At 44.1% G+C, this 22,049-nt stretch overlaps 4 non-coding genes across 4 annotated transcripts; 2 read left to right on the forward strand and 2 right to left on the reverse strand.

The window, feature by feature from the left end:
* Positions 1-7,316: 7,316 nt before the first annotated feature.
* On the reverse strand, positions 7,317-7,479 carry LOC134997948 (U1 spliceosomal RNA). The gene has a single exon (XR_010200319.1). It is a non-coding gene; the product is annotated as a U1 spliceosomal RNA (small nuclear RNA).
* Positions 7,480-7,631: 152 nt separating this feature from the next.
* LOC134997868 (U1 spliceosomal RNA) lies at positions 7,632-7,795 on the reverse strand. The gene has a single exon (XR_010200242.1). It is a non-coding gene; the product is annotated as a U1 spliceosomal RNA (small nuclear RNA).
* A 3,115-nt stretch (positions 7,796-10,910) lies between these two features.
* LOC134997786 (U1 spliceosomal RNA) lies at positions 10,911-11,074 on the forward strand. The gene has a single exon (XR_010200163.1). It is a non-coding gene; the product is annotated as a U1 spliceosomal RNA (small nuclear RNA).
* A 152-nt stretch (positions 11,075-11,226) lies between these two features.
* On the forward strand, positions 11,227-11,389 carry LOC134998001 (U1 spliceosomal RNA). The gene has a single exon (XR_010200368.1). It is a non-coding gene; the product is annotated as a U1 spliceosomal RNA (small nuclear RNA).
* The last annotated feature ends 10,660 nt before the right edge of the window (positions 11,390-22,049 follow it).

The raw sequence follows: 22,049 nt of genomic DNA on the forward strand, positions 1-22,049 counted from the left end.
TCAGATTTTGGTGATCTTTAAGTAGACAAGTCAAAATTTCAAACCCCCTGTTATGGTTTAGGGTACCTGGCCTTCTCTGATGTAATCAGAGTTAGATTTGATTCAGTGATTTTATAAAAACAGCTAGGAAGCACAATTTAGCAGTGGGTTGCAGAGAAAAAGAAATATGCTGGCAAAAAAATCCAATTGAGTGATTAAACAGCTCTTCATTTTCTGGCTTTATTTTTATGCTAACAAATTTGTTCTCTGAAAAGTGTCCACAAAGCCAAGTCTCTGATTAACACCTTTGTAGGGATGGTTTTTCACCTATTACTAAATTAAACTTGCTTCATTGGAAAGGCAGCAAGATGCATCCTCATTTCAATGTCTACTGAAATAATACAGGTTGACACCAGGAAACATTAACGCCACTGCATCCTTGCTGCTTTCTCATGTGGAAGTCTGTTTAATGTGAAAACAAGGTGATATCTAATTAGCACACAGGTAAGGAATTAAGAAAATCTTTATTTAAGGGTGAAGATGTTTCTCACAAAATCGTTGCCCCAATGCATCATTGAAATTCAAGCTGGAAAGATGATTTTAATATATCACTTGTACATTTTGTATTGCTCTTCTGGTGACAATGTAGTTTGTTTTTGTCAATTACCATTTTAATAATAGGGTAAAGAAAATTAAGTGGATTTTTGAAAGAAAACAATACTGTCAATATACTATTAAAACAAATTAAAATGGTAAAAGTTATTGTACTTTAAGTAAAAATAAAAGAGCAAAAATATCAATCCCAGTTTTGGATTACTTTAATTAACAAAAAAATGCATATAGCAAAGGATAGTTTCAATCTGCCTACCTCTGGGTTATGGGCCCAGCATGCTTCCATTGCTGTACTCTGCTGCACATGTAAGTGCAAGAGATCCTGAAGCACTCACTCATCATGGGAAAGTACCAATGTGTTTCTTCGTTGGTTGATGGAAGAAACATCTTACAAAAACTCTCCAGATTATTGACTTTTTAAAGTTTTTCTAGGAAACGTTCTAGATGAATGCTTATTAGCCTTTGTCAGTATGTACTTTTGCAAAGTGTCTCTGTGGCGCAATTGGTTAGTGTGTAAGGCTACTAACCAAAAGGTTGGTGGTTCAATCCCACCCAGGAATGTAATTGACCTTGTGATCAGATTTTGGTGATATTTAAGTAGACAAGTCAAAATTTCAAACCCCCTCTTATTGTGTAGGGTACCTGGCCTTCTCTGATGTAATCAGAGTTAGATTTGATTCAGTGATTTTATAAAAAAACAGCTAGGAAGCACAATTTAGCAGTGGGTTGCAGATAAAAAAAATATGCTGGCAAAAAAATACAATTGAGTGATTAAACAGCTCTTCATTTTCTGGCTTTATTTTTATGCTAACAAATTTGTTCTCTGAAAAGTGTCCACAAAACCAAGTCTCTGATTAACACCTTTGTAGGGATGGTTTTTCACCTATTACTAAATTAAACTTGCTTCATTGGAAAGGCAGCAAGATGCATCCTCATTTCAATGTCTACTGAAATAATACAGGTTGACACCAGGAAACATTAACGCCACTGCATCCTTGCTGCTTTCTCATGTGGAAGTCTGTTTAATGTGAAAACAAGGTGATATCTAATTAGCACACAGGTAAGGAATTAAGAAAATCTTTATTTAAGGGTGAAGATGTTTCTCACAAAATCGTTGCCCCAATGCATCATTGAAATTCAAGCTGGAAAGATGATTTTAATATAACACTTGTACATTTTGTATTGCTCTTCTGGTGACAATGTAGTTTGTTTTTGTCAATTACCATTTTAATAATAGGGTAAAGAAAATTAAGTGGATTTTTGAAAGAAAACAATACTGTCAATATACTATCAAAACAAATTAAAATGGTAAAAGTTATTGTACTTTAAGTAAAAATAAAAGAGCCAAAATATCAATCCCAGTTTTGGATTACTTTAATTAACAAAAAAAATGCATATAGCAAAGGATAGTTTCAATCTGCCTACCTCTGGGTTATGGGCCCAGCATGCTTCCATTGCTGTACTCTGCTGCACATGTAAGTGCAAGAGATCCTGAAGCACTCACTCATCATGGGAAAGTACCAATGTGTTTCTTCGTTGGTTGATGGAAGAAACATCTTACAAAAACTGAGCGAGTGTCCACGAGTCCTCTGTGTTGATCTAACCAGAAACAGGTCCAGCGCAAGCTCTGTGTATTGTCCCCTTACATATTTGTAGATGTTGATCATATCCCCTCTTAGTCTCCGCTTTTCCAATGTAAACATGCCTAGTCTTTCAAGCCTTTCCTTGTATTCCATCATCTCCATGCCCTTAATTAGTTTGGTCGCCCTCCTCTGTACCTTTTCAAGCTCCAGGATATCCTTTTTGTAGTACGGTGCCCAGAACTGTACACAGTATTCAAGGTGTGGCCTCACTAGTGATTTATATAACGGGAGTATAATACTCTCGTCCCTAGCATCAATACCCCGTTTTATGCATGCTAATATCTTATTAGCCTTCTTTGCTGCAGTCCTACTTTGGGTACTACTGCTTAGCTTGCTATCTATGAGGACACCTAAGTCCTTTTCCAGTACAGAATCCCCTAATTTTACCCCATTTAGTAGGTAGGCATATGTCTTATAACTTTTTTTTTCAATATATAAACATTTTTATTATAAGATTTTCAATGACACAAGTACATCCAAGTTGCAGATTATTGATTGTGAAGGACAAATCAACCATATAAACAATTTAAGCAATTTAAATTGCACGCAGGTAGTAGAATATCAAACTCCTTGGATGAAAGTTGGTCGTAATAAACTAGGATAGAAAATAATAAAGTAGAAAATAAGATTTTAAACCTACCGGTAAATCTTTTTCTCGTAGTCCGTAGAGGATGCTGGGGACTCCGTAAGGACCATGGGGATAGACGGGCTCCGCAGGAGACATGGGCACTTTAAGAAAGACTTTAGTTCTGGGTGTGCACTGGCTCCTCCCTCTATGCCCCTCTATGCCACAGTTAGAGAAACTGTGCCCAGAGGAGACTGACAGTATGAGGAAAGGATTTTGTTAATCCAGGGCAAGATTCATACCAGCCACACCAATCACACCGTATAACTTGTGATAAACTACCCAGTTATGAGTACGAAAAAACAACATACTGTAGCATCAGTGCAGGACCGATGCAACTATAACATAACCCTTATTGAAGCAATAACTATATACAAGTATTGCAGAAGTAGTCCGCACTTGGGACGGGCGCCCAGCATCCTCTACGAACTACGAGAAAAAGATTTACCGGTAGGTTTAAAATCTTATTTTCTCTAACGTCCTAGAGGATGCTGGGGACTCCGTAAGGACCATGGGGATTATACCAAAGCTCCAAAACGGGCGGGAGAGTGCGGATGACTCTGCAGCACCGATTGAGCAAACATGAGTTCCTCCTCAGCCAGGGTATCAAACTTATAGTATTTTGAAAAGGTGTTTGAACCTGACCAAGTAGCAGCTCGACACAGCTGTAGTGCCGAGACCCCTCGGGCAGCCGCCCAAGAAGAGCCCACTTTCCTCGTGGAATGGGCCTAGACCGATTTCGGTAACTGCAATCCAGCCATAGAATGCGCTTGCTGAATCGTGTTACAAATCTGGCGAGCAATAGCCTGCTTTGAAGCAGGGGCACCAATCTTGGTGGTTGCATACAGGACAAACAGCGCTTCAGTTTTCCTGACTCTAGCCGTCCTGGCCACGTAAATTTTCAAAGCCCTGACCACATCAAGTAACTCGGAATCCTCCAAGTCACGCGTAGCCAAAGGCACCACAATAGGTTGGTTCATATGAAAAGATGAGACCACTTTTGGTAGGAATTGAGGACGGGTCCGCAATTCCGCTCTATCCACATGGTACACCAAATATGGGCTTTTATGTGACAAAGCCGCTAATTCCGACACTCGCCTAGCCGAAGCCAAGGCTAATAACATGACCACCTTCCATGTGAGATATTTTAACTCCACCGTTTTAAGTGGTTCAAACCAGTGTGATTTTAGAAAACTTAACACCACGTTAAGGTCCCAAGGTGCCACCGGAGGCACAAAAGGAGGCTGAATATGCAGCACTCCTTTTACAAAAGTCTGAACTTCTGGAAGAGAAACCAATTCTTTTTGAAAGAAAATGGATAAGGCCGAAATCTGGACCTTAATAGAGCCTAATTTTAGGCCCAAATTCACTCCAGTTTGTAGGAAGTGAAGGAAACGGCCCAGATGGAATTCTTCCGTAGGAGCATTCCTGGCCTCACACCAAGAAATATAATTTCGCCATATTCGGTGTAATGTTTTGACGTTACATCCTTCCTAGTCTTTATCAGCGTAGGGATGACCTCAACCGGAGTGCCTTTCACTGCTAGGATCCGGCATTCAACCGCCATGCCGTCAAACGCAGCTGCGGTAAGTCTTGGAACAGACAGGGCCCCTGATGCAACAGGTCCTGTCTTAGAGGAAGAGGCCACGGATCTTCTGTGAGCATTTCCTGCAGATCCGGATACCAGGTCCTCCGTGGCCAATCTGGAACAATGAGGATAGTTCTCACTCCTCTTTGTCTTATTATCCTTAACACCTTGGATATGAGAGGAAGAGGAGGAAATACATAGACCGGCCGGAACACCCACGGTGTCACTAGGGTGTCTACAGCTACTGCCTGAGGGTCTCTTGACCTTGCGCAATACCTCTGTAGCTTTTTGTTGAGCCGGGACGCCATCATGTCTATCTGTGGCAGTTCCCACCGACTTGTAATCTGTGCAAAGACTTCCTGATAAAAGTCCCCACTCTCCCGGATGTAGGTCGTGTCTGCTGAGGAAGTCTGCTTCCCAGTTGTCCACTCCCAGAATGAACACTGCTGACAGTGCGCTTGCGTGATTCTCCACCCAGCGAAGAATTCTTGTGGCTTGTGCCATCGCCACTCTGCTCCTTGTGCCGCCTTGGCGGTTTACATGAGCCACTGCGGTGACGTTGTCTGACTGGATCAGAACCGGTTGGTCCCGAAGTAAGGTCTCCGCATGACGGAGCATTGTATATGGCCTCTAGTTTCAGGATGTTGATGTGAAGACAAGTCTCTTGACTTGACCAAAGACCTTGGATATTTCTTCCCTGTGTGACTGCTCCCCAACCTTGGAGGCTTGCCTCTGTGGTCACCAGGATCCAGTCCTGAATGCCGAATCTGCGTCACTCGAGAAGGTGAGCACTCTGCAGCCACCACAGGAGTGATACCCTGACCCTGGGGGACAGGGTGATCAACCAATGCATCTGTAAATGTGACCCAGACCACTTGTCCAGTAGGTCCCATTGGAAAGTCCTCGCATGGAACCTGCCGAATGGAATGGCTTCGTATGATGCCACCATCTTTCCCAGGACTCAAGTGCAGTGATGCACTGACACAAGTTTTGGTTTCAATAGGTTCCTGACAAGAGTCATGAGTTCCTTGGCCTTTCCTATCGGGAGATAAACTCTCTTCTGGTCTGTGTCCAGAATCATGCCCAAGAAAGACAGACGAGTCGTAGAAACCAACTGCGACTTTGGGATATTGAAAATCCAGCCGTGTTGCTGTAACACTTTCAGTGAAAGTGATACGCTGTTCAGCAACTGCTCTCTTGATCTCGCTTTTATGAGATCGCTCAAGTACGGGATAATTGTGACACCTTGCTTACGCAGGAGAACCATCATTTCCGCCATTACCTTGGTGAAAATTCTCTGGGCCGTGGAGAGACCAAACAGCAACGTCTGAAATTGGCAATGACAGTCCTGTACCGCAAATCTGAGGTACGCCTGATGAGATGGATAAATGGGGACATGAAGGTATGCATCCTGTACATAAATGCGGACAACAGGTGTCAAGCCGTGTGTTGCCTTTGTCAAGCTGTAATAAGTAGGGGTAAGGACGTTAACCACCTCAGAACATCCTCACTTATACGTCACCTGCAGCGCATTAATCATAAGTCAGTGACAAGTTCAAAAACTTTGGATGACAGCGGAAGCAGTCCACTGACCACTAAATCCCTTCCTCTTGTAACCAAGCTCCTGCAAACCACACCACCAACTCCCTTAGTGTCAATTTCCTCCTTAGACAGGAAAGCCAATAGTCCTGCAGGCCATGTCACTGGCAAGTCTGACGAATCCTCTCCTGCCTGGGATTCCTCCGATGCATCCTTGAGTGTAACGCCTACTGCTGCTGGCGCTGCTGTTGTTGCTGCTGGGAGTCGATCGTCATCCCAGAGGGGAAGTTGGAAGACCACTTGTACTACTTCCAGTAGGCAATTGACTGTCCAACAGTCCTTTGCGAGGAAGATGAAATATCACAGCAGTCATCCTGCTGCAAAGCGGATAACTCAGGTCTTGTCAGCCTGGGTGGTGAGAAACGTGGTTCCGGTATCCATCGTTAATTCAGAGGCAACTAGAGACTTGATTGAGGTACTGTGTCCCCGGTACCAAATGCCATCTAGGTTCCATTTCTCTAGGCAGGCGATACCGAAAATGTACACAGACCTCAGAAAAAGAGTCACCAGTGTCCTAAAAAATGCAGTTGTACCCAAGGTCCACTAGTCCACATGTCCGTGGTTAAGTGGAGCAGGGCAGACTCAGGACTATATGACTGTGACAGCCCACTGGGTAGATGTATTGCCTCCCGCAGCAAGAACAGCAGCGGCGGCCCCAGTAGCAGCATCTCGCAAATGTCAACTCGTTCCTAGGCAGACTACGCTTTGTATCACCGCTTTCCATAAGAGGCACACAGCTGACAACCTCTTACTGAAACTGAGGAACATCATCGCAGAATGGCTTACCCCAATTGGACTCTCCTGGGGATTTGTGACATCGGACAATGCCACCAATATGGTGCGTGCATTACATCTGGGCAAATTCCAGCACGTCCCATGTTTTGCACATACATTGAATTTGGTGGTGCAGAATTATTTAAAAAAACGACAGGGGCGTGCAAGAGATGCTGTCGGTGGCCCGAAGAATTGCGGGCCACTTTCTGCATTCAGCCACCGCGTGCCGAAGACTGGAGCACCACCAAACATTCCTGAACCTGCCCTGCCATCCTCTGAAGCAAGAGGTGGTAACGAGGTGGAATTCAACCCTCTATATGCTTCAGAGGATGGAGGAGCAGCAAAAGGCCATTCAAGCCTTTGTGCGTTGGAAGGCACAAAGTAAGCAGACGGGAGAAGTCAGGATAGTGCGCAAGGGCATAGAAGGGAGCGGCTCAAGAAAAGAGAAGTGGAAACAGACAGCAAACTAGGCTGGAGAGAGACCTGAGACAAAGAGATCTGAATTATACGAAAGCCGACCAGGGGAAACACAAATTATGCAGTCAAGTTTCCCACATTTGGGGAAATCGCAGGAGCAGCACACCCAGAGTGCAATGGGAGAGCCTTGCCCTGGGAGACGCACCTTCATGATCATAGTATCTCACCTGGCAGGTAAGTAGGATTTGGGATAGAGCTGGGGAGGGTCGCTGCTCGGGCACCCCCCTGTCAAGTGAAGGAGATCCAACTGAGGCAGCACAAGGAAACTCTCGAAAGAAGAACAAGGCTAGAGGAAGATCTGAGACAAAGAAATCTGACTTTTACCAGAGCTGACCAGAGGAAAGCACAAACACAGTCCCTCACTACCACAAATAATGCAGTCCAGTTTCCCACATTTGGGGAAATCACAGGGATCAGCATACCCAGAATGCAATGAATGAGCCTCACCCTGGGAGAACAATCTTCATGACCATGGTATCTCCTATGCAAAATAAGTATGATTTGGGATAGGGCTGGGGAGGGCCGCTGCTCAGGCACATCTCTGTCAAGAATTTATAAAGTCTATACATATATATAACCAAATGTCAATATATATATATAGAACCCAGCGCTCCTATCAAAACGTATCTATTTCACCAATTTGTTGCTTATTTCATCTTTATACATCTATTAATTTTCACCATATATTATAAAATGCTGCTCCCATAGGTAGTACTGTTCTACCAATAATAAACCAAATTTTAAAGATAATCACACTTGTTATCAAGGGAGCGCAAAAAATAAAATATACAAGCTCTTTATTTTTAAAAAATATATATAGACAGAAGAAACCTACATTCAATAAAATACAATGGAGTCAACATATATAGGCACCACTATCCATATCTAAATGTAATCAGTATCTATTTCATATTGCCCTTGATGACAACGGAATGTCTATTAAAGTGTCCAAAAAATCCTCCTGGATACAGCTGTTGTAATTTAATCGTTACTTTCCAATTGTAATTGATACATTAAATTCCTTCTTGTGGATGAACAGCAACAGTTGTAACCAACGCCTCTTATTTACTGCAGTTAAAGTTCATATGTAATTCACGTGAGTAATGAAAGAAAACAGGGGGAGAGCGCTGTGATGGTTGGTGAAACACAGCGGTATGCTACGACCCCCGTTAACCGTGGCTGGATCTTATTGGCACTTGCGGTCGGGATATTCCTCCCTGCCGTGGGGTAGAGACCTCCTTTTGCTCGCTCTCAAATTGCTTTTTCCCCTTCACCGCTGTCTTTGCATCAGACGTCCGCCGTGATGTACCTCGTTCATGAACGGGCTTATATCTCAGCAATCAGAGTGTCCGGTAGTCACCTTGCTTACGCGTTTCTCCGCTGTTATCCAAGAGCGGTTTCGTCAGAGGATACATCAGCAGCCTAGCAGGCTCTTTTTAAAATGCACCGGACCAATAGCATTACTAATTAGTTGATTGGATACATACATATACTAATTGGATGCATACATGTAATGACTCATATATGGAACAACTTTCTAATAGCAATTGCACATATAAAGGCATTTCATAATATAAAAATAAGCAACATGGTGATTAAAAATAATAATAAAATAAGCAACAAGGTGGTTTAAAAAATAACAGAAAATATATAATCTATATACAGATTAACCTCTAATCTTTCAATCAATACCTCATATCTATAATCACATATACATAATTCAGAGACTCAGCACTAAGGATCCCCATTTACTTATATAAAACCTTTTAGGGTAACATAAATCCAGGCCACTACTAAAGCTGCTCTTGTGGCGCAGGGGAAACATCACCTGCACTCTATGCAGCGAGTCCCATGTTAGAATCCAACCGGCTCAGCTTAACATCCATATTATTTATTTACTTTTAATGGGATCATTCTATCAATTCATTTTTACCTTTAATTTTTGTTAATATTATTTCTATATTTCATTATTTTAACCCCTGGAATAATTACATTGCTGCTTAAACAACAAAAAGAATTGAATAAAAAATAAATATTAAACAGACAATTTAAGGATTCGAAGATTTAAAGATTTAAAGATTTTAAAATTTAAAACAGGGAGGGGGGGGGGGAGGGAGGGGGGCCTTTTGGGAGAAGGAGGGGAAAAAAATAAAAATAAAAAAATATATATATAGAACCAAGAGAAAGTGTAAAAAGAGGATGGAGGAAGAAATCTGATGTTCATCATTACTAGTGGATTTTACTAAAGAACTTTAAAGGAACACACACAACAGGATTATACAGTTTCATCCTAAGAGGAAAGCTGTTCCCAAAATAGCTACTTCTAATAATTTTGTTTATTTATTAAACATACAATAAATGGATATTCAATAAATAATATATTAGGTAAATCAATAGATAAAATCTTCAGAGACTGCCAATGTTGTTAAGTTCGATGCTCTCATTCAGACCATCAGGTGTAAGGGTACCCAAAGAAAAAATCCAAAATGCCTCCCTTGTCAAGTAAAGGAGATTCAACTGAGGCAGCACAAGGGAACTCTCATCTGGGGACAACAACTGCAGGGAGAACACATATTTTCAGATGAACATGGGAGGGCAGAATGCTGCCTAATACTGAAGCACCCCCAAAACAACAAACCAAATGCATCAACTAGTGCAAGCATTCCTCGGGGAAGGTCTGCAGAAGATGGATTTGCATACGGTGATGTCAGCCAAGCAGTGGGCCAAAGTTGGCTGGAACCCTCATCTGCATATGAAAAGAGAAAAGGGGTATGCAGGGCATGGCGGCCTTTTGCGGCGCTTGGATGATCATGAAGGTGCTTCTCCCAGGGCAAGGCTCATCCATTGCACTCTGGGTGTGCTGCTCCTGCGATTTCCCCAAATGTGGGAAAGTTGACTGCATAATTTGTGTTTCCCCTGGTCGGCTCTCGTAGAATTCAGATCTCTTTGTCTCAGGTCTCTCTCCAGCCTAGTTTGCTGTCTGTTTCCACTTCTCTTTTCTTGAGCTGCTCCCTTCTATGCCCTTGCGCACTATCCTGACTTCTCCCGTCTGCGTACTTTGTGCCTTCCAACGCACAATGCGAACTACAGGTAGTGCTGCAGGGCCCACACCCTTTTAGTTGCCTTACAGAGCAGCTCTGGAGCTGTTACAGTGCCCAGCTGCTGCAAGAAATCAGCTTGAATGCTTCAGGGGCTGGGGCATGGCCAACATGAGCCCCACACCGAAGGAGGGTGGGGGTGTTTAATGCGAACTAGGGGTCATCCAAGCGCCGCAAAAGGCCGCCATGCCCTGCATACCCCTTTTCTCTTTTCATATGCAGATGAGGGTTCCAGCCAACTTAGGCCCACTGCTTGGCTGACATCACCATATGCAAATCCATCTGCTGCAGGCCTTCCCCCAGGAATGCTTGTACTAGTTGTTGCATTTGGTTTGTTGTTTGGGGGTGCTTCAGTATTAGGCAGCCTTCTGCCCTCCCATGTTCATCTGAAAATATGTGTTCTCCCTGCAGTTATTGTCCCCAGATGAGAGTTCCCTTGTGCTGCCTCAGTTGAATCTCCTTTACTTGACAGAGATGTGCCTGAGCAGCGGCCCTCCCCAGCCCTATCCCAAATCATACTTATTTTGCATAGGAGATACCATGGTCATGAAGATTGTTCTCCCAGGGTGAGGTTCATACATTGCATTCTGGGTATGCTGACCCCTGTGATTTCCCCAAATGTGGGAAACTCGACTGCATTATTTGTGGTAGTGGGGGACTGTGTTTGTGCTTTCCTCTGGTCAGCTCTGGTAAAAGCCAGATTTCTTTGTCTCAGATCTTCCTCTAGCTTTGTTCTTCTTTCGAGAGTTCTCTTGTGCTGCCTCAGTTGGATCTCCTTCACTTGACAGGGTGGTGCCCGAGCAGCGACCCTCCTCAGCTCTTGCCCAACTCCTGCTTACCTGCCACGTGAGATACTATGATCATGAAGGTGCTTCTCCCAGGGCAAGGCTCACCCATTGCACTCTGGGTGTGCTGCTCCTGCGATTTCCCCAAATGTGGGAAACTTGACTGCATAATTTGTGTTTCCCCTGGTCGGCTCTCGTATAATTCAGATCTCTTTGTCTCAGGTCTCTCTCCAGCCTAGTTTGCTGTCTGTTTCCACTTCTCTTTTCTTGAGCCGCTCCCTTCTATGCCCTTGCGCACTATCCTGACTTCTCCCGTCTGCTTACTTTGTGCCTTCCAACGCACAATGCGAACTACAGGTAGAGCTGCAGGGCCCACACCCTTTTACTTCCTAAGGGCTGTAACACACTACCCGGTTTTGGCCGGACGGCAATAAGCCGGACAAAAGCTGTCCGTTTTTTTGCCGGCCGGCTGAGCCTTTCACATGCAACAGCTTTTAGCCGGTTTTAATGCTGTGGTTCTAAATTGGGATGAAGTAGGCATGTGCAGCAGCAGCAGCAGCAGCATTTCACAGTGTGTGTGTGACTGAGCAGCATTATCACATGGATCGCAAACGTATTATTGCGTTGTGGTTGTTATATCGTCGCCGACGAGCACAGAGGCATAAGCCTCTTTATTGGGTTTGTCAAAGTCAGAAAAATATCACGATGCACACTGCCATATTTGCACCTCATATGTGTCCCTGCTGCGCATGCGTGCGCTCTCCCGTGCGTACGCATACTCGCTGTTGCGGGCACCCGCAGGCGCACGGTATGCGCATTTACGGTAGAGTTCGTGTGCGTCTAGCGGGCGACTCGTTCATAACATATTTTAACTATATAATGTATTTTGTAGATAATGGTCCCTTTGATAGAATCTGAAAGTTTGGTTAATGTAGCATGTTCATGGACAGAGAGATCCCTCTTTGTTTGATACGAAGGGTCAGACAGGAGTAATACAGTGGTGTTTAGTATCCATCGGAAGAGTATTTAATTAGCAATATTCCGGTGTTGGTTTGAAACAGATTAATCGCTCGTGCGAATAGTTATGGACATAAGAAGTTTATGTCCATTTACTATTATTTGCACTTACTTATCCATGCGGCGGGAAACCTAGTTTCCCACCCACCTGAGCAGTTGGAAATTGAAACAGCCCACCTGTATGAATCAACCTATGACCTTTTGTTATAATGCGAAGAGGAATTCCTGTGTCCAATGAACAATGAGATTGTAGGGACCATTGAATTGTATTGTGTGTGAGGCATAAATAGACAAGCCGACCACATCCAGCTCTCACTCTTCAACGGTTCTCATTGCTGATAATCGGGAGCTGGATGTCCAGAGGCGCATGCGATCGTTCCCTTTGTGCGTAAGTTTTCTCCGCAATCATATTGTCTTTCTCGTTATTATGGGCCATATCTCTCTCTCTCTCTCTCTTCTCCTTTTTCTCTCATTTTCCCTTAAAACGTAATTGTATTGTATTGTATTTTACTGTGTAGTTATCTGGTTAGTTAGTCTATGTTATATTGTAGTGTATGACTTGTATTGTATTATTCTTTTTTCAAGTATAACATTCATATAAGGCGTTAGACCCTAAGCACGGTATCTGTGTATTTCTTATAGTGTTAAGTATTCTCAGAGCGCTTTTTAGTTAATAAGGTTACACTGTGTTGCATCCACACTCTATCTCTACACCAAGGTTTACTGCATAATACACTGTTTTATGGTATAGTTATAAGGGTTTAACATTGTGAGCGTTTGCGCCGCTGGTGATCTCCTCGTGGTCCTGAGCGTTCGCATCGCTATAGCGAATCATTACGTTAGTCGGCAGCCAATAGCGTGCCTGCCTGTGATCTCTTGGCCGTAAGCGAACGTGACGCTTGAGCGTCTCGACTACGGCTAAGCGATTGTTACGCAACGTGCGTACCCTTACGGTACTCCATACGTCAATAGCGTACAGTGTTCTTAGACCTCTTAAAGGGTTTTAAATAAGATAAATATTTAGCTTTATCAATTGGCGGCTCGTCCGTCCTTCACATATCTCTGCTAGGTAATTTCAGCAGACATTATCCATCAGCAAAGGGCGGGAGATCATATTCCCCGTAGTGCTGTCTGGCTAAGCGTCTGCTTCGCTTAGTAAAGGGTGCTGAAGGAATCCGGAACCGGAGGTAAGAACAAAAGCTAGTGTCTTTTAAAACTGTTTATTTCTGTCTTGCGTACGCACGCACATATCTGCATTTCTTTTTCATTCGTGTATTTTCATATCACTCTCCTGTTTGCCATTTTATAATTGATAAAACGTGCTAAGAGAGATTTGTCGCTATTTCATAGTTAAAGTGTAAAAGTAATATATTAAGGGATAAAGTGTAAAAGCACACACGCAACTCTACCTAAAGGTACAAGGAGAGATTGGTGTGGTGCGCGGTAGACGATCGAGGATCATCTACATTGATAAACGTGTTAGTTGTGTTACGGTGGAGATTTGCTTTGCGTACACGTGTCTCTAACAAAGGGTGAGACTCGCGTACGCAACTCAAAGGCCGACGCACGCAGCGTATATTACGCAAACGGAGCATCCGGGCACGCTCACGTAACTCAAATCACACGGTAGTGTTATTTTAACAGGCGAAAAGGTGGGAACGCGATAAATGGCGCAAGTTTATTTTAGTGTCCGAAATTTAGACTAACAGATCCTTCTCCAAATTCACAACACATCTGGTTTAAAGAAAATTTCTGCGCAGAAATAGAAATAGAAACAAAAGTATATATGTGGTGAGTGAGTGTTTTTGTATATATAAGTTTATACAATTTTCAAGGTTGAACCACAAGAAGTCGAGTTCTCGCAGAGGTACATGCATGTAAGTGTCGTACATGGTGGCGAGGGAGGCATCCCTTGTTAAATATAAAATTTGAGCAGTAGAGTATAGCAGACCAGGAGGTCATACTGTAGCACAGACCAGGAGGTCCAGAACAGACCAGGAGGTCCAGGTACAGCAGACAAAGAAGTCCGCTATAAATAAGAGAAAAGGGCACAACCCAGGGGGTTGGTGCAAAACCCATATAGGCCAATAAAGCTCTGGCTGAAGGAATTCGCAGCCGAAATTTTCGATTCCACTGGTCGCTCAGTACATAAGATTAGTTGCTTATGTGCTGAACGATTGTACCGCACGTAATTGTGTGCATTAGTTAATCTGACCAGTACCATTTGTGTACGCAACCGGTTATAAAACTATTTGTACATTCTGACGTGATTTGTGTAATTTTTTATTTTCTGAAGGGAAGTTCGCTGGTCACTCAGGAATTGTCCAACAACCAACAGTTACTGGAAAGGGTCAATGCTCTGCGGAACACACTCACATGTTCCAGTAAACGAAGGTTCATAGGGGCCCTGGGTCGAGTACGCCAGCACTAGGGCAGTGTGTAGGTCGTATTGGTCGGCGTGGGCGAGTGAGTGGGGTACTCGGTAAACCGCCACCGTCAGCCTATCGTGAACATTTTGGTTATTGTAAGGGTTCGCTGAAGACCCTGATTGAAGGTCAGAGGTGGTGAAAGCAACGCCTGCAAGTTATGGGGGCCAATTGTTCAGGAAGGGGGCGATCAACCTCGGTTCGGGTTGATTCAGTAAACCGACCAGTCGGGTCGGCAAGGTACGTAATGTGTGAAAAATATGGTTCACACACAGAGGTTTTATGTGATGAATGGGAGAGAATGACTGTGCATGACGGGGAGAAATTCCCAAGAGTAGGTAGCTTTAGCCCAGAAGTGTTACAAAATTTAAGGAGGAGGATATGTCTCATTAAATCAACAAAGAGACGAATCCAACATTATGATTATTTGCAGTTATGGCAACAGGAGGGTGAAATACAGAGAGGATTGGCTCTGGCGGCGGGATCTAATCCTGTCAAGAAATTGATAGCCACGGCCCCGCCGCCACCATACATATCGGGAGAGAAATTGGTGGCGGAGAATGACGCATTAGGGTGTAACAAACAAACACTTAGCAACTGCGTAAATGTTAATAAGTTAACCAATGCAAGTACTAACCCGTGCAAGTTGTACCCTGTTTTGAACTTTCCCCAGGAGTGTGATCAAGAGGACGAATCGGCAACAATATCAGCGCTCTCTCTAGCAGCCACCATATCAGAAACAACAGTAGGCACGGCCCAACCCTTAAGATTAGTAACAAAGGCCCCTAGCGGAGGGACAGGTGAGGTCGTATCTACGGGTAAGTACGGCACCATACACTATGCTGAAACCATTTCACCACAGGCTGTAGAATCTACACAGAATGATGTTAGTAGACTTAATCCTGTTAGGGTAATAGCAGTGCCAAATGGGAAAACTGACACAACAGGAATCACTCCTGTTAGGAACATTGCCATGTACAGCCCATTTTCCCGAATGGAATTAAGAACCATAGTGTCCGAATTCCCTGACCCTAGGAAAGATTTAGTTGCCTGCCAGAAATACATCAGAGACCTAGGGAACACTTTAGAGCCCAATAACAAAGACTGGCAGATATTGCTGAGGGCATGTTTACCCTCCAATGTCGACGCAGCTCAATTTTTAGCTGACTGTGGATTGGATCAGGATGTACCTCTTACAGATGTGTACAACAAAGATAATGTAAAAAGAATAAATTTACAATTTAAGGAGTATTTTTCAGCAGTAGTTAAATGGAACAAGATTTTCTCCATTAAACAGAAAGAGTCAGAAACTGCTGCAGAATATTTTCACAGGGCATTACTAGATATGGCAAAATACACAGGTATAGAGGACATTAAAACAAACATAAACCATCGAGAAGTAGCAGTATCTGTACTGATGGATGGTTTAAAAGAGACATTAAAGACAAGGGTACAGACCACGCAACCATGTTGGCGAGGTCTGTCGGTGGCTACTTTGAGAGAGGCAGCTGTGGATCACGATCGGAATATCACCAGACACAGGGAATCACAAGGTGATAAGTTAATGGCCGTAAGTATACAGGCCCTGACCACAAGGCAGCCTTTGTATAAATCACCAAACCCTGTGGGTAAGTCAAATGTGGTAACTTGTTTTTCTTGTCATAGACAGGGACACATGGCACGAGACTGTAGAGCAGGCATTCCCAACCACGGTCCTCAAGGCACACTAACAGTGCATGTTTTAGTGATATCCAGGCCTCAGCACAGGTGACTTAATTAGTAGCTCAGTTATTTTGATTTAACCATCTGTGCTGCAGCCTGGATATCACTAAAACCTGCACTGTTGGTGTGCCTTGAGGAGCGTGGTTGGGAATGCCTGCTGTAGAGTGAAACATTCACAAAACTCATATCAACCCCCTAGACAACGACACGACACACGACATTGGGAGCAGGGTCCGCAGAAACGGAGTTATGAGCCACATGCAGGGGAAACAAAAAGATACCCCCCGAACAGAGACTGGCAAGCCTCTGGTAGTTCCCATTTAACCCCTTCACAAGTAGTTGCTGCCAGCGGGATTCAGGGAGGTCACCATACCCAATAGGGGTGTGGCCATACCTGTAATCTGCAGCCAGTAAAATTGATTGCAAGTCTTGGGAGTGAACCCGAAATTGCAATTAATGTAGCTGGTAAAACATTAAACTTCCTTGTAGATACGGGGGCGGCCAAATCAGTGATAAATTCGACAGTGGGCATGAGAACCACTGGTAAGACAATTCCAGCCATGGGAGTAACGGGAGTAGTCCAGCACTACCCTGTTAGCAAACCAGCCGAGATCACAGTAGGGCCTTTACATACCAAGCATTCCTTTTTGCTGGCTGCATCGGCACCGACTAATCTCCTGGGAAGAGACTTATTGTGTAAAATGGGGTGCGTCATTTATTGTACTCCTGAAGGTGTATTCTTGGACATACCTGAGAATCACGCTCAGGAAGTGCGAGACATGTTAGACTCCCCATCAAAATTAATGTCACATACCATTATGACAAATAGGACTCCATCCCAAGTAGAAGAAATGACATCCCAGATACCAGAGTCACTGTGGACTAAAGACGGACAAGACACTGGATTGATGGCAAACGTAGCTCCAGTAGTTGTGCAAGTAAAAGATGGTAGGATAGCTCCAAAAATCCCACAGTACCCTCTGAAGCTAGAGGTGGAGTTAGGAGTTTACCCAGTAATAGAGCGCTTGCTACAACAGGGCATCCTGGTAAGAACGTCCAGCACTGCCAACAGTCCCATCTTCCCTGTTAAAAAGAGTGGGGGGAGGGGTTACAGGCTAGTGCAGGATCTAAGGGGGATTAACAAAATAGTTGAGAGTCAGTTCCCCGTAGTGCCAAATCCAGCTGTCATCCTTATGCAAATCCCTCCCACTGCGAAATTTTTCATTGTTATTGACCTCTGCTCCGCTTTCTTTTCGGTACCTCTGCACCCTGACAGACAGTATTTGTTTGCATTTACATACAGAGGAGTCCAATACACATGGACCCGATTACCACAAGGTTTCATAGACAGTCCAAGTATATTTTCCCAGGCTTTGCATGATTGTTTACAGTCTTTCCAACCAGAGAGTGGATCAGTATTAATACAGTACGTGGATGATCTACTACTGTGTTCTGATTCATTGGAAGCATCCCTGAAGGATACGAAACAGCTCCTGTTTCATCTTTCAGACACTGGACACAAGGTTTCCAAAGACAAGTTGCAATTATGCCAAACTAAGGTAAAGTATTTGGGACACTGTCTAACACAAGGACTGAGACACCTGACCGCTGATAGAATTCAAGCAATTAGAGACATGACTCTGCCACAAACCCAGCAACAGATCAGAACGTTTTTAGGAATGTGTGGGTATTGCCGTAACTGGATCCCAGGATTTTCCATTCTAGCATTACCTTTGCAGGAGATGGTTTCCTCAAACAAGCCTGATCGGATTTCGCATACAGACGAGTCTGAGATGGCATTTGAGAGACTTAAACAGTGCCTAACGCAGGCACCAGCATTAGGTATGCCAGACTATGGGAAACCCTTTGAGCTGTACGGAACAGAAAGCGCTGGTTGCGCAGCAGGCGTCCTAACCCAAAAGCACGGTGATGCCAGCAGACCAGTAGCATACTACAGCGCTCAGCTAGACACGGTAGCGCGATCCCTCCCCACATGCTTGCGAAGCGTTGCTGCGATAGCATTGCTAGTAACGAAAAGCGAAGATGTAGTGCTATGTCACAACCTCACAATTCATACACCACATGCAGTGTCAGCCTTGCTAAATTCTGCCCAAACCAGGCACGTCTCATCAGCGCGGTTTACAAGATGGGAATTGGCACTAATGGCCCCCGTAAACATCACCATAAGGAGATGCAGTGCATTAAATCCTGCAACATATCTCCCAGGTGTGCCTGGACAGGCACAAAGGGTGGAGGATGAGAGTGGTGGGGAAGGAGAATTTAATACAAAGGAGGACACACATGATTGTATGGAATATTTGACCAAAAATTTTACCGCAAGGCCTGACATCAGTGACAACCCACTGGAAGATGTAGATCTAACTTTCTACACGGACGGTAGTTGTCACAGACAGTCAGACTCGGGAGACTTGTGTACTGGATACGCAGTCGTAGATGACCAAGGCACCATAGAAGCGGAACCGCTAGGCCCACCTCACTCAGCCCAGGTTGCTGAACTGGTCGCCCTAACCAGAGCATGTGAATTGGCTAAGGGCAAATCAGCCAATATCTACACCGACTCTAGATACGCATTCGGGGTAGTCCATGATTTCGGAGCCCTATGGCGCCTCAGAAACTTCATGACGGCAGCTGGTACACCGGTAGCGCATGCAGCGCACATCAAAAGGCTTCTAACAGCGATACAGGAACCCGACAGAGTGGCTGTTATCAAGTGTAAAGCACACACATATAGCCAAGACCCAGTATCACTTGGTAACAGCCGAGCAGACGAAGCTGCTAAATTAGCAGCTGGTACCCCCAGACAGACAGACACCACACAACTGATGGTATTTAATACCATCAACACACAGAAGTTGTGTGAGATGCAAAATTTGTGTTCCACACAGAAAAAGGCAGTCTGGAAGGCAAAGGGATATGGCCAGGAGTCCTCAGGACTCTGGACAGATGGACAAGGTAAACCGGTGGCCCCCAGAGCATATCTTCCATGTTTAGCTGAGGCAGCTCACGGGCTGACTCATCTGGGCAAGGAAGGAATGTGCAAGTTGGTAAGAGCATATTGGTGCGCCCCAGGATTTTCATCTCATGCAAGTAAGAGAGCAATGTCATGCCTTACCTGTCTGAGAAAGAATATCGGAAAGGCAATACCAACAGAACCATCTCATATCCCACCTACAGGCGGTCCTTTTCAGGTAATACAGATTGACTTTATTCAATTACCCCCTTGTCGAAATTCGAAATATGTACTTGTTTGTATAGATGTATTCTCAAATTGGGTCGAAGCATTTCCTGCGGCCACAAATACCGCTATGTTTACTGCTAAGAAAATTGTGCAGGAATTTGTATGTAGATATGGTATCCCTAGAATAATCGAAAGTGATAGGGGTACCCATTTTACAGGTGATGTCTTTCAAGGAATGTGTAAGTTGATGGGAATTGATAGCAAGCTGCACACTCCATACCGTCCACAGGCGAGTGCGAAGGTGGAAAGAGTGAACAGCACTATTAAAAATAAACTGAGCAAAGTTATGGCAGAGACAGGATTGACATGGCCAGAAGCTTTACCCATTGTACTGTACAGCATCAGAACCACTCCCAGGTCCCCTCTTAATCTGTCTCCCTTTGAAATCTTGTTTGGTCGACAACCGCATGTTATGATTAACCCTCAGGATGATTTGAAGTGTAACAATGAAGTGACTGTAAAGTACCTGGTTAACATGAGTAAACAGCTAAGGAATCAAAATGATAATTTGAAGTTAGTGATTCCTGATTTGCCAGATAGTAATTGTCATGACATTGAACCTGGGGATTATGTAATGATACGAAATTTTCTACGCTCAGGTTGCCTTATTGACAGATGGGAAGGACCATACCAGGTCTTATTGACTAGCACTACAGCATTGAAAGTTGCCGAGAGAGAGACTTGGGTTCATTTGTCCCATTGTAAGAAGGTTGCTGATCCAGAGAGGTCCCGTGATAAGGAACAGACGGTAGAGGAAGTTGTATCACTGGAGTGTCTGTTCCAGGAGGACTGAGGCGGCACCTGAGCATCGAGAATCACAAGATCAAAAGCAGTTGTCGATTCCCTGTTCCCTTTTATTGTTTTTCTCCACTTCCCATCCCCTCTCCCTCAAATTATTTTTCCCCCTTCTCATTCTTCTTCGTTTCCTCCTAAGATGGACTTGCCTCAAGAGACTGTGATCCGGATTTTCCTGTTGACCATGATGTTGACCAGAGCAGTCTGTTCCGGCGAGAGTACCATGGAGGTCGAGAGAGGTTCTGGAATGGGTTCTGATGACAGAGATGGAGGCGTAGTTTTCCAAGAACAACTTAACCAACAAGTAAAGGCGAGTATCAGAAAACGATCCGATAGCATTGACAATAGAAGGAATTGTGAAGGATTGTTAGCTGAAGAAAACTGTATCTGTAGGCTCTGTGACAATGTAGTTGAGGATGGGTGCATCAAGAAATGCCAATCCAGTTTTAATATCCACATGGACCGGCATCCCTTGAGTGACTATCACTCCTTAGTGGGTAGTGTGTTAAATCAAACAGATTGTTGGGTATGCTCTCAAGTACCTCAAGGTCATAGCAAATCAGGACTAGTACCATTTCCTTTAACGGTAGGGGAGGTACTTGAGCTAAAGGGTGGGAGACCGGTGGACAGGAGGTTTAATATCTCCAGTCCTCCTAGTTTGAAGCTCCACCAATATCATGTGGATAGATCCCTAATATGTTTTAACATTACCAATCCCCGAAAGCCGGGAAATTGGGAAGTGTCATGGAGTAACCAAACCATGACCCTTTCATATAGGGCAGATAGAATGCCTACAGATACAGAGCTTATACGCCACATAGCCAGTAGAGAAAAGTCTTTCCGATATAGGTATACCCTAGGAAATAGGATTACGAGAGTTGGAGAGGTATCACCAGGATACTGTGCACATATCGTACAAACTGGTACGTGTACTAGACAGATGGGAGAATTAGGGTTAGGAGATTTCACATGGAAGATGTGTAATATGGTTATGTCCTACTCCGTCCCATATGTTCTCCCCGATGATGCATATTTCATATGCGGGAGGAAGGCGTATAAGTGGCTTGCCCCAAACTCTGAAGGATTGTGTTATATTGGAAAAGTACTGCCTGAAGTAATGACTGTATCACATGCCAAAATGAAAGATATTCACCGTGGTGCCCAAACTCCTTATACTCATACTCATTATGAGCACGTAGTTAAACGGCACCTGATAGAAAGAACAGAGCATCCGGCCTCTGACATGATCCATGAATCCACCGGGATTCAGTTTCTAATCGCGTTAGATATCACTCGCACCGCTAGAGGAGTGCTGAACTATAGATACATCTCTGCACTTGCAAATTTGTTAGATAATATCACAGAAATGTATGATGACACGTTTAGGTATACTGGAAGAGAACTTCAAGCTTATAAAACAGAACTAGTTCAGCATAGAATGGTTCTCAATTATCTCACAGCAGTAACAGGTGGATATTGTGTCACACTGGCAACGCAGTACGGCGTGAAATGTTGCACATATATTACAAATAGTACCGAGGACCCGGTCGAGGTCATAGACCAAAAGATGGACGACATTCTCCAATTAAAATGGGAATTCCGCAGGAGACACAATCTCACCCTTGCTGCTGTGAGTAATGAGCTGACTAG

Source organism: Pseudophryne corroboree, unplaced genomic scaffold, assembly GCF_028390025.1.
Source record: "Pseudophryne corroboree isolate aPseCor3 unplaced genomic scaffold, aPseCor3.hap2 scaffold_147, whole genome shotgun sequence".
Lineage (NCBI taxonomy): Eukaryota > Metazoa > Chordata > Amphibia > Anura > Myobatrachidae > Pseudophryne > Pseudophryne corroboree.